A 12,207-nucleotide genomic window follows, 5' to 3' on the forward strand; every position below is an offset into this window, starting at 1 on the left:
CTTGATCAGGGTCACCCCTGATTCTTAGCCTCAAGATTCTCTAAGGGTCACGCACAGGGGCTCATGCCTGGAATCTCAATACTTTGGGAGGCTGAGGTGGTAGGATCACTTGAGGCCAGGAATTCAAGACCTGCCTGGGCAACATAGCGAGTCCCTGTCTCTACTAAAATTCAAAAAAAAAAAAAAAAAAATTTGCTGGGTGTGGTGGCACATACCTGTAGTCCTAGTTACTCGGGGGGCTGAGGTGGGAGAACCACTTGAACCCTCAACTGGAGGTTGAGGCTGCAGTGAGCCCTGATCGTGCCAGCCACTGCCACTCCACCCTGGGTGACAGAGTGAGACTCTTAGCAGGGGGTGGGAGGGGTGGTGGGGGGGGAAGGATTCTCAGCTGAGCATAATGGCTCACGCCTGTAATCTCAGCCCTTTGGGAGGCTGAGGTCGGCAGATTGCTTAAGCTCAGAAGTTCGAGACCAGCCTGCGCAACATGGTGAGACACTGTGTCTACAAAAAATTAGCCAGACATTGTGTTGCACGCTTGTAGTACCAGCTGCTTGGGGGCCTGAGGTGGGAGGAGTGCCTGAGCCAGGGAGGTCAAGGCTACAGTGAGCTAAGATCATGCCATAGCACTCCAGCCTGGGTGATCAAAAAAAAAAAAAAAAATTCTAAGGGAGTCAGCAGTGAAGGGTGATCTTTGTCCTGCATCTGGGGGCCTGGGCAGGGCCCTGCACAGGTGGTGCCTGCCCTGGATATTCTTCCTGTCCTCCCCCTCCCCCAGGGTGAGCACTCACATGCTGAAAACCACCCAAAGGGGAGACAAGCAGTGCAGCCAGGAAGGGGGACATCTTACCCAAAGCAGAAGACACTGAAGAAGCCAAGACAGAAAGTGCTATTTCTGGAAAAACTGGTGTTGAGAGGAGGACGGCCATTTCTCAAGATGATAAGATTTCTATATTGAAGGGAAGAAAAGCTGAGACTAAAAAAGCTTAGGGTTTCTGAGGAGGAGCAAAGTCACTTCAGAGAAGACTTAGGGGACAGTTAAGTCTTTTAGAAAATAAGAGGAAATGATGTGACAGGCAACAAAAATGATTTTATTTGATCAACCTAATTCTTACCATGATTAATATTACAATACTTTTGTTTTTGAGAAAATATTTACTTTCTAGAGCCCATATTCATTGGGCCTTTGTTACTTTTCCAGGCATGACTGTTCTTAAATCATATTCAATGTTGGCCTTCACTATTTAAACAAGATACAGAATCTTGGAGAGAGGCCAGAAGAGAGCAATGAAAATGACTGAAGGGCTGAGAAATATTGTCTTTGAGAAGAAGCTGAAGAAATGGGTCATTCAGCCTAGAAAAGAGAAATTAGAGAGGTAGTACAATAGTTCCCAAATATCGGGAGGGATACGCAGGGTGGGCGATGCACTACTGTTCAGTGTTTCCTGGGAGACAGAGACAGGGCCATACTGCAGCCGAATGAATGGACGGCACACCAGGTGGACTCTGCTGCCCACCGTGCTTAGCGTTCCCCTTCAGATTGGCCTGTGTGGTGTCCAGAAGCCTGAACTCCAGAAAACATTGAGGGTTACGGCCAAACACCCTAGGAGGATTTGTAAGGTAGGACCGAGGAATAGAGGATGACCATCTGTGCTCAAAGGAAGGCCCTAAATGTAGTGGGGGACGTATCCTCCTGTGGGGCTTTGCCTGGACCATGATCCTGGTTTTGCCTCAACGTTGAATGAGAGCGAAACAAATGGCTCAGATAGCAGTTAAACAGATCACCAAGTGAGCTGGGGAAAAGGATTTCACAAACACAGTTTGACGACTGGGTGACCTTCTGGGCCATCTGTCCTTTGTTGTCACGATTTGGGTGCTTGATTTCTAATCCTGACTCTGCCACTCATTAGCTGTGTGACCCCACTCAAGGTACCTTGACCTTTCTGTGCCTCAGTTTCCTCAGATGAGATGAGGATTAAAAATGGTACCTATTTCTTTAGAATTGCTGTGAGGATTATTTGACTACGGGAAGCTCAGAACAGTGCGTGGCATGTTGTAAGCTCTATGTAAGTTGTTTGTTTAATGGTTTAGTGATATATAAGATGAGGAAAACTGGTAGCAGTTTCTCTTTGGGTCCTCTGTTGCAAGGCAGCATGTGGCTCCTCGGAATTTTGAGCTGAGGGAGGCGCAACATACAAGGATTTAGTGGGATCGTGCGAATGATGTTTGGTGCATATGTTTTCTGCATTTTGTGTGCTAAGGCACTACAGAAATAATAAACAGGAGCCACCATTTGCAAAGCCCCTACTGTATGTGCTGCCCTATGATAGCCACTCAATATGTGCTTCTCTAATCCTTCCAACCAGTTTAGGGCAGGCTTTGTTGAGAGCAGTTCAATTAAATCTTATTCAGAGTGTTTCTGATTCATTGGGAGTGTGTCTTCACAGCACTAGTGGACATGCTAGGCAGTCAGGAGACTACTAAAAGACGTAAAATAAGCACCATAAAAAATGAACGTCCTTAATAAGGTTCCCGTTTCTCATGCATTCATTCAAGCAACAGACCTACTTAATCTTTACTTCCAAAAGACACACAGAAAATGGATGAATGAGTGATTGAATGAATAACTCAGAGGTGCACCTTGCCAGCTGCACAGTAGTAAAGAGAGAAGGGAAAATTCTTTCCCTACTCCTGCAGATGATCCTCTTTTGACCTGAAGCATAATTTTGTCTATAGTATCTGAGTGTGTAATGACAGGCTTTATTAAGGTACTTGGGCCAGTTTGATCTTGGAATCGATATAGGTGCCAGCAACCTCCTCTGAGCTTTCTTCTGGATTCTTAGTCTTTTATATATTTTTTAAAAATCTACGTTTGTTCTGTTCTCTCCCTAAATTGAGCTGTTCCTATCTGATTACGTGATGGGGAATGCTTCCTCCTGGCAAGTAAATAAATAGTGATTTCACAATTTGTTATGTTGATTAGCAGCTGTTCATGATGGAGATTAATAATATTTCAAATGGGCCTGGATAATTGGCATTTTCTCAGCTATTGATTTTGTAGTTTTGGGGTATGTGCAGGAATGGGTAATCTTTACTGAACACTTTCAGCTACTTATTTCTACATTTGGAGTGGGCCTCCTGGTTTCCTTTTTGGGTGTCCCTCTTTGGGATTCTTTTATTCAGATGTCAGGTCTTTTACCCTGGGTGGCAGCACAGCAAGCAAGATAGTGATCTGAACCAAGGCTGGGTCAGTTCCACGATCAATGGCTGGGTCCCTACCCCATGCAAGGCACTGGGCAGAGTTCTACTGATCACAAATTCAGTGAGATTATAGGGCCTGCCTTCAGGGAATCTAACACTCTTCTGGGGATTTTAGGAACGCCTATAGTTGTCAGAGCAATATTACTATAGATCAGTGCTGTTGAATGGAACTTTCGATATGGATAGAAATGTTCTGTATCTGACCTGAACAATACAATAGTCACTTGCCACATATGGCTATTGAGCCGGTAAAGTCTGGCTAGTACCACTGAGGAACTGAACTTTAAATTGTATTTAATTTTAATCAATTTAAATTTAAAGAGCCACACATGCAGCTTATGGATACCCAAAAGGAACAAAACTAACCCTGAAAGAATGCATCATAGGTATAGCAACTGTCCGGTAATTATAAAGGCTTCATAAAGCTCTAACCCTGTGCCAGGTACCATTCTAGAGCTTCACACCTGTCCTTCCCAGCAGGCATGCCGTGAATTGCTTACAGGTACACAGGTCCTGCTTCATCTGTTTATCCCAGTTTGCCATCATTTTGTGTGTGCCATGATGTGAAAAAAAGGAAGGTTAGAAACTCTAGCAAGTTGCCAAAAGGTATACAGACAGGTGCAGATTTACACACTGGCTTTTCCACTTATTCTAATTTAGGACAGAGCCCAAGCTCTTACCAATATACCATCTCTCAGAGAAGGATCATTTTCACTTTGATCATTTGATCTAGTTTTCATCTATGTCTGAGTATAAGGAGCAGAAGTCTCCTGACATTGTACAGTGATTATAGTAACACGACAACGTCCAGGATGTTCAAAATGAACTGGATTATCAACTATGGACATATATCTTGTAAGGAGTTGGTGTTGTGCTCAGTCTGAAAGCAGGATGGTGATGTGGAAAGACTAGATTTGGAGTCAGGAAGCCCACCAGCCAGCATATGACCTTGGTTGAGGCACTTGGCCTCTTTCGGCTCAGGTACATCCTCTGTGAAACACAGACAAGGGATATCCACTAGTCCCAACCACCTGAGAGTTCCAAGATGGTGAGTGGTAGCACATGTACAGGCCCTTGGGGCACATCTTGTCAAGGAAAGTGTGATGTGCTCCTGTGGGCCAATGAAGGGTGTAGGAAAGTTCTTTGTTCTCTTCCCTAATGCACAGCTATTGCCACTGTCCAACTTCGTGGTTTTCTCTTTTGAAACATGAAAATGACCCTTGTTCTCTTTTACTGGAATAGATTTGAATGTGTGTATTCTCGAATTAAGAGCCCCCCCATGTCATCAACTGAGCAATGATTAATGCAGTGATTATCCAATTAATCATTAATTGCAATAAGTTAAGTGATACACAATTAATGTGATGCTTTATCACCAATAATTAGGGGAAAAATTGAACTCTTGGCAAAGAATCATAGCAAGATGGTTATTTAATTCCTGTAGTCGTCATGGTTTCCAGCCACAGAGCACCAAGCTGAGTCTAGTTAAGGTAATTTGGGACAAGATGACCAGAGGGTATTGGTGCTTTTAAAAAATGGGGGTTGGAAGGGAAGCAGGGAAATAGCTCAACTTGAAATGACACCACAGCAGTGCTTCAGAAATCCCTAACTGACATTCATGTTTATATTTTTGTAAATTTTTGAGTTAGAATGGTAGTTTGAGTGTTTTCATTTTTCTAAAGGATTGGCCTGAAGGAATTTTACTTTATTAATTTTTTTAAATCTATGATGCTCACCTAACACAGCAATTAGTGTAGTGGAGCATCCCTGATTTGAATCTATGGAAGACTGCTATTAAAGGAAGTATTAATGGGCTGGCGAGGTCTGGGTGACTGTTAGGGAAAAGAATGTTTATGGAATATGGTGCTGGCAGGCATGATTTCAATCGGATTTGACATGTTTAACATAAATGTATAGTGTATGGCTCCTGCCGCATATGAATAATTCCTTCAGACCTGCTGCCTTTCTAATTACTAAGGTTGAAAAAAAGCAGGTCAGGCACATCTTGGTGCAAATCTATTACCAGCCCTCCCCCTATTTTCCCTGTTGTTTACAGCTTTGTATAAATAGAGATGCCTTTGTATGGGGAACTTAGTGCCTGAAATATAATCTGTGACAAAGAATGGAAAGAGGCTGAAAAAATACTTTTTTTTTTTTTTTTTTTCCAAATTGAGTCTCTAAAGACAAAAGAAGGTATGTGCTGAGAGGAAACATGTGTTAGGAAAAACACAGGACTCACAGGAGTCGGAAGCCCTGGGTTCAAGGCCTAATTCTGCCACTAAGATTACCTTTGTGACCTCAAGTCTCTGGACTTCAATTTCCAAATCTGTAAAGTGGCAGGTTGGACCAAATGGGTTCTTAACAATCTGGAGCTCCATAAAATATGACTGGGGGAGGGAGAGTTGTAGAGTAGTATAGAATCTTGGAGCATATTAATTACTAAAGTTGGAATGCTGATAACTTTCCAAGATTTTCCTTGTCTGTGGCTAGTTAATATACCCTGGATAAAAGGTTCAAGGCTTTCTTGATGGAGGTCAGGCAGCACCAAGCCTACTTTTCTTGATGGGGTGTCAGAGCACCATATGCCCTTACCTAGTTCTGTGTTCTTGGGACAGACTCACTGTGGTATCAGAGCCAGTGTGATGAGGACATCAACAGAGGAGTCCTTGGAGACTCACATGGATGCCTTTGAGTGGCCACCTATATCCCAACCCTGTTGCTGACTAGAAACCAGGCCATTCACCACCACCACACCTCTACAGAAATCATTTTGGCCTAACTCTGTATCTTTCCAGTGCTTGGTTTCATTTCTCCACCTCACCCAAAAGTAAATTTGTCTTTGCAGTAGGGTGCATGTGAGGGAATGCTGGGAGCCCATTGTGCGTGGCCCCTTTGTGGTTCATGGTCCTGCCAATGGAAACCGTTTTTGGTTTTATGTTTTCACACATAGATGGGAATTGTGTGACTGTGTCAGCTTTTTCAGAGTCAGCTTGTCCCCCCTTCTCTCACTGCCCACTCTTTTTTCCAGGCCACTTCCAGTATACTTGGCTGCTTAAAGTCACTGCAGGCGGAATTCTGTCTCACAATTGAAAACAAACCATGAACTATTTTTATGTTGGGAAGCCAAAATAGATACAGGCTGTGGTGTATATCTGGACTTGCCCGAATTCCAGTTAATTCAAAGGTCTTGGCTTTGAGAATTTATATTGTAAGTCATAAGAGAGATAGGGACTACATCAGTTGAACAAATATTTTCTTGCACAGATATATCTAAGGCAGGTACAGGACATGCAAAAAAAAAAAAAAAAAACACTCACTTTCTAGAAGTGTTGTCATATGTAATCACATAATTATGACACAGTATAATGAGAACTATCATCAAGGTATAGATAAAGGGCAGTGAAAATGTAGATTAAGGAGCAAATCATTGTTCATCACTATAGAAAATACCTTATAGATTTGCATGTTATTCTTACAGAGTGGCCATGTTAATCTTGCCTGCTTTGTTCTGGCTTTAATTTTTGTGCCAATGAGAAAGTACCTCTGTTACTATAATCATGATTGTTAAAAAAAAATTACCATTGTGCCTTTCCGTGGGGGATATTAGAGCACATTCATTAGGTTCTCATATTCTTCTTGGGTCCAATGTTACCTTCGTTTTGCAGCCTTGAGAACTAAGTAAGGCTCATAGATTGGGAACTTTTGGGTGTCAGAGTTGCACTCAAACCCCAATTTGCCTTCTGAGTCAGATACATTTCCTACATTATAAAGCCAAAGAACATGTAACATTATCACTTTCTCTACTTACAGGAAGATTGGAGGAGGAGAACTTAAGTTCTGTGCTTCTCTTGTCAGAGTTGTCAGCTGTTTATGGTCAGGAGCTGTGTGGCAACCATTGATTTTTGTAATCCCTAGCACCTAGCAAGTGCTTAATACTGTTCAGATGTTTCATTAACAATCAATTGGTAAAATAGCATGACATAAGTACCTTCAAGTCCAAGTTATTCTACTTTCTGCTTTGTAGACATTAAATCCATGGGTTAATAGGATTGTCTCATCCTGGTATACAGAAAAGACAAATTTAGGGTGCCTTTGCTTGTCCTAAAAACCAAGTTTCAGTGTTACAGCTTTTAGAATTTGTCTAGCAGGCTTTCTGGTCTTCACTGGAAAGCCCGTAAAAAAGCAAAAATAAACAAGTTTCTCCCCTCGTTCTGTGGTTTTATAGCCCCACCAGTATTATTTTCCAATCCTTCCAAAAAAGAAACCATAGCAACAAATGTTTGCACTTTCACCATGTGCCAGACTCTGTGGTAGGCGTCATATGCCTGATCTCTGGCTAGCGGCACAGAAACCGTGTGTAGTCAGTGTTACCCCACTGACAGATGAGGAAACGGAAAGTTCAGTGTAGTCAGATAGGATGCTTGAGGTTACACAGTCAGGATCTGAACCAACTGTGACCAGCGCTACAAAGCACTGTGCTTTATTACCTAGCAAGGGGGGCTGACTGATGCTTTTGGGTGAAGAGAACTTGGCCTTAGGCAAACAAGTGAAAAAACATCAGTTCCTGAGGAGTCCCTGAAGGCGCTCCAGAACCACCTCCCTGCACTTTCACACAGGTCACTTATCCTAGGCCTTTGGAGTACTGTGAGTGAGCTGAATGTGGGAACTCAATGGAGATGGAAAGCAGCACTGATATTAAATATAAACATTACTCAATGTAGGGTGTCTATCTCTCTGTACTGTACAAAATACCAAGAGAAGATGTTGACAGTCTTCGTAGTGCCTAAATCTGGAGGGGAAAGTGGAGAATCATTCCCATTTCCCACCCTTGCAGGAACCTGAGTAATGTCTTTCTTCCCTAAGTACAAGTTCTCACACTTTCCTGTGGAACCTGGACTAGGAAAAACAAACCCTAGGTGGATCACGAGGGAAGACCAGTTTGTAAGGTTCTGATAAGTTACATTCAGCAGTTCTCTGTATCTGTCACCATTCTGGACACACACCCATATTTTATCTGTTTATGTTCACAAGTTCACTTTCACTCATAAAATTTAGTATTTTAGGAAGACAGATTTGGAATGGAGAAGAAACTAGAAGAATATTGCTATATTGCAGTCTCTCAGAGTCTAGACTGTGTTGGGGCTCGGAGACCCTAACTAACCTAATTATTGTTTGACTCGGTGGAGACTGAATGGTCCTCTGTTAATTAACTTTGGCCCGATCCCAGAATGATTCGCATGCTACTGGTTTTGATCTAGGTCCTGCACCTCTGGGCTTTTTCCTTTGTTGGTCCAAAGGTCTCTGAGGTTCCTTCCCGCTCTGGTTGTCTTCACAGTCCTGTAATGAAGCCACAGGGAAGCGTGATAAGTGCAGACCCCCTAGTGTGTCCCTGGACTGTGGCCACCCATCCTCACAAGATACCATGGCCATAGCTGCAGGAAGCCATGCCAGGGGAAGACAGCATATTTTGCAGGAACCAACAAGAGGCCAAAGACAGGCAGGTCGACTCAGTACCTCAAAGTCAGGAATCAGGTCAAAATCAAAATCAGGAATATTTAGCAGGCCTCCAAAATCCTGGCATGAGCCAGGCTCATGGTGGCAGTCCAATGCCTATAATTGATTAAACAGACCAACAGCTGATGTTGGTCTAAACCAGGTGGTGGCTCTGTTTTGACTGGTGGTTCATTTGCAAACCTGACACAGAGGGAGCAAGGTGTCTTGAAACTGAAATGTGAATGGCCTTTTGGGAACTCAGATCAGTGTGGTTAAGCAGCCTTATGCATATTTCAGCAAGGAATTAGTGCAACAGATTGATGTCTCTGATTTAGGGCTCAGCACTGTTTTTCTCCCCAAATATGCAGAGCAAGCAGCAGCACCCACCGGTCATTGTGTGCCCACCATCCCACCTTGAGGCTTCCAGAGCCTGCCAGAGAGGCTGCTTCCTGCAGAGAAAGCAGAGGCCCCACAGAATGGTGCCTGAACCCCCATTCCCAGATTGCTGACTTGTGCAAATGGGGGCTAGCATAGGTCTGTGCATCCTTCCAGAGCTGAAGCATAGAGGGCCTTCAGCTGCTGAGGCCCGCAGGTGCCTGGCCTAGGGAAGCCAGCACTAAAAAGATGCTTCCTCTTTCTGCAAGGTGGAAGGGGCCCACAGGTATTTGCGCCCTTTTCACAGAGGCTCTCCAGGATAGGACATGTGGAAATAAAGAGATTTCTGTAAACAAGGGAGTCTGTCCTTTTTCTGGATTACGCTGCTAACAGAACACGTGGAGCTTATTCCTTCTGAATTTCTGGTTTTGAAGGTGTCTGCATTTGTTTTAGAGTAAACAGGTGGCCTGAGGGTATTTTAAAACATCTAGGCTATGAGACCGGACCTGGCTATCATCCCTGAGTTTAGATGAGAGTATCATGTCATCAGAGTCATTTAAAGTGGACTGACAGATTGGCCCATGCTTGCTGGGCCCTCTCATTTAATTCTAGTTAGACCGCAAAGCAGCGTGGTTCCTACCTATTACACAAAGCCTTGGCTCTGACCGCTCTTCTCAAAGTGTGGTCCCCAGACCATCAGCATTACCTGGGAACTTAACTGGAAATGCAAATTATCTGACCCAGACTTACTGAATTAGAACCTTAGGACAGGGGCTGTGATCTGTATTTCAGTGAACCCTGCCTGGGAGTCTGACACATTGTGGCATTTGCTGAACCTCAAGGCTGCGATCTCAGTGACAAGCGTGAGGTTTTGAGATCTACTTCTTAACTAGACAGGAGGTCCTGAGCCCTTGCTGGGTTAGGGAGGCATGGAGCTTTCCTAAAGGACAGGGAAGGTGTATGACAGGCATAGGGCCCTAGGTTTTGCTAGATGTAAGCAACATTGGGGGTTGGGGAGAGAGGGAGGGAGCCAGAGAGGCAGGGTCACGATGAAGAGTGATTGAAGACCTGGAAATCTTTATCTAAACTGCTTAATAAGTAACACCTGGGTGAAGTATACATGGGCTCTTTCTATGCTGTTCTTGTGACTTCCTGTGAAGCTATAATTATTTCCAAACAAAAAGTAAAATCATAACAACACCTAAGAGCTGCTGGAGTTTTAAAGTGCTGACCTATTTTGTTCATATTTAAGTTGGAGAAGAAAAATAATTAGCCTTTCCCTGAGTAACTCTTATAACTATGTGTAGTATAAATCAAATTTTCTTTGAAATCCTTTTTAGAAACAAAAGGTCTGTGAAGTTGATGGAACCTCTGTGTCTTGCCATACCTGTGTAGGCATATTCTGCTTTTGGGGGTAGGTGTTTTCTAGGGATATATGGGAGCAAGATAGCTTGCATTTCCAGAGAATAAGACTGTGTTTTGAATAGAAGGTTCTTAACTTCACCAGGTTGGATGTTGAGACAGATCCTGCTCCTTTGGATAGGGAAGAGAGAAGCCTCAGCTCTTTTCTAGCTGTGGCATGAAGACCGCCCCCTGCTGAGTGGACATGTGCATGCATCTGCTTCACACAAATCCTCTTCCCCTCTACCCCTGTTCCTCTTTGAAACATCTCTAAGTGCTTGGTTGGAGGCAGAATGAGACCGTGCATGTTTAAAGACCAAGCTGGCAGGAAAGCAGATTCTTTAAAGGAACTGTTGTTCTCTCTATTGGGGGAGGAAGAAAATTTAGCCAGATCTTTGGCCACTTATCAAGTGCAGTAGCTCCACAGGAGATTTGAGTAAGAAAGCCCAGCCTATCCTCTGGGGAAGGAATTGCAAGCAAATGCCAAGAGTAACTCTACTTTCAATGAAAGTCAGAAGATCACAAAATCCAGAAGCACAGATGACCCTCTGGAAACATTGCATTTGTGCTGTCTAGAGGGAGCATGAGGTATGAGAAGCTGAGAGAGAGGAGCTATGGGAAACACACATTGCACCTTCCATTTAATTATGAGCTGAAGGACCATTTTCAGATCTCATGATACATATATGTCTCGTGTGTTGGAATAGTTATCCCAGCTCAGACATTGAGTATGGAGTTGTGTGAATTTATTTTTTCGCTAGTCAACGGAGATAGAGAAAAGATTGCTGTAAATTTCTGGGGCAGGTGGCAAGCTGGTTTACGGAATGCAAGGCGATGAGAACCTCTGGCTTACGGAAAGTAGCATGAATTAATAATCATTTAATTGGTTCCTCCATTATGTTGCTGGTTTGGGAGATGGAAGTTTAGATGGAGGGGCTGTCAGTGATACTTTTTAGCTAAGAGTCTGATAGTTGAGAGGTGGGGGTGGTGGCTGCCTTTGGATTCTCCACAAGGTTCAAATGTCAGGCAGCATCCCAGGCCCTCAGTGGGCTCACCTTGGGACCTCAGAAAGGAAGAGGATCAGCACTTTGGTGACTACCACCTCCAAGAGTCACTCTACCATGAAGAGATGCAAAAGAAACTTCCCAGTAACGTGGACACCTCAGTGCCTGCCCAGGATCTCACCAAGGGAGGGAGGCCGCTGGCCAGAGGGTTACTGGTCTGCATCGTAGGATGCCCACCATGCCAATAGCTCACTGGTGTGCTGAGTGATGAGAAGATGAATTTTGCTCAGGAAACACAGAAACTAATTCTGCCAGTATGTTGGTTTTCTTGGAGGGCAAGTGGATATCTTGAAAATGAGGGACCTTAAGGTTCCATATTTACTTCACTTGCAATTTTTCTTCAGGTTTATCTTTGATGAAGCAGCGGCTCCACGCCTTACTTGGCTTCAGAGTTGTATAGAGTTACTAGATGATAAATGAAGCCTGTGTTGGCATTAAGTCCACTGGGATTGCAAGGACAACTCTTAAGTTTTCCGTGGCCAGAATTTCAGTGATTCGGATGTCGAATTTGTTAGCAAAGATTGGGATCACATGAGAATTTGTTCTAGCAAGAATGGTTTTATCAGGTAAAGTTATAAGGGACTGTGAATGTTGAAAGGCTGTGCTTCTACCGTCT

General features: G+C 43.6%; 1 protein-coding gene and 1 non-coding gene across 4 annotated transcripts in view; both read left to right on the forward strand.

Moving 5' to 3' along the window:
• Positions 1–12,207, forward strand: part of ZFHX3 (zinc finger homeobox 3) — a 264,815-nt gene that overhangs the window by 218,401 nt on the left and 34,207 nt on the right. The gene's annotated exons all lie outside the window — the stretch shown is intronic.
• Positions 7,375–7,434, forward strand: LOC126945204 (U7 small nuclear RNA). Its single transcript, XR_007722366.1, has one exon. It is a non-coding gene; the product is annotated as a U7 small nuclear RNA (small nuclear RNA).

Source organism: Macaca thibetana, chromosome 20 (genome assembly GCF_024542745.1).
Source record: "Macaca thibetana thibetana isolate TM-01 chromosome 20, ASM2454274v1, whole genome shotgun sequence".
In the NCBI taxonomy this organism is placed as follows: Eukaryota; Metazoa; Chordata; class Mammalia; order Primates; family Cercopithecidae; genus Macaca; species Macaca thibetana.